Below are 1,292 nucleotides of genomic sequence, written 5' to 3'. Positions count from 1 at the left end.
ACATTCATGATGAACATTGATGTGAAAATCCTCAACAAAATACTGGCAAACTGATCCAACAGCACATCAAAAAGCTTACCCATCATGATGAAGTCGGCTTCAACCCTGGGATGCAAGGCTGGTTCAACATATGCAAGTCTATAAATGTAATCCAGCACATACACAGAACCAAAGATAAAAAAACACATGATTATCTCAACAGATGCAGAGAAGGCCTTTGAAAAAATTCAACAGCCCTTTATGCTAAAAACTCTCAATAAGCTAGGTATCAATGGAACATATCTCAAAATAATAAAAGCTATTTATGAAACACCCAAAGCCAATATCATACCGAATGGGCAAAAACTGGAAGCATTCTCTCTGAAACCTGGCACTAGACAAGGATGCCCTTTCTCACCACTCCTATTCAATATAGTATTGGAAGTTCTAGCCAGAGCAGTTAGGCAAGAAAAAAAGAAAGAAATAAAGCATATTCAATTAGGAAAAGAAGAAGTCAAATTGTCTCTATTTGCAGATGACATGATTGTATATTTAGAAGACCCTATCATCTCAGCCCAAAATCCCCTTAAACTGATAAGCAACTTCAGCAAAGTCTCAGGATACAAAATCAATTTGCAGAAATCACATGCATTTCTATACACCAATAACCGACAAACAGAGAGCCAAATCATGAGCAAACTCCCACTCACAATTGCTACAAAGAGAATAAAATACCTAGGAATACAACTAACAAAGGATGTAAAGGACCTTTTCAAGGAGAACTACAAACCACTGCTCAACGAAATAAGAGAGGACACAAACAGATGGAGAAACATTCCATGCTCATGCTTAGGAAGAGTCAATATCATGAAAATGGCCACACTGCCCCTAGTTATTTATAGATTTAATGCTATGCCCATCAAGCTACCAATGACCTTTTTCACAGCACTGGAAAAAACAACCTTCAACTTCATATGGAACCAAAAGAGAGCCTGCATAGCCAAGACAATCCTAAGCAAAAAGAACAAAGCCAGAGGCATCACGCTACCTGATTTCAAAGTATATTACAAGGCAATAGTAATCAAAATACCATGGTACTGGTACCAAAACAGAGATATAGACAAATGGAACAGAACAGACCCTGGAGGCAATGCCACATATCTACAACCATCTGATCTTTGACAAATCTGACAAAAATAAGCAATGGGGAAAGGATTCCCTGTTTAATAAATGGTCTTGAGAAAACTGGCTAGCAGTGTACAGAAAGCAGAAACTGGACCCCTTCCTGACACCTTATACTAAAATTAACTCCA

Source organism: Cebus imitator, unplaced genomic scaffold (assembly GCF_001604975.1).
Source record: "Cebus imitator isolate Cc_AM_T3 unplaced genomic scaffold, Cebus_imitator-1.0 Scaffold313, whole genome shotgun sequence".
In the NCBI taxonomy this organism is placed as follows: Eukaryota; Metazoa; Chordata; class Mammalia; order Primates; family Cebidae; genus Cebus; species Cebus imitator.
This window is presented reverse-complemented; position numbering follows the sequence as displayed.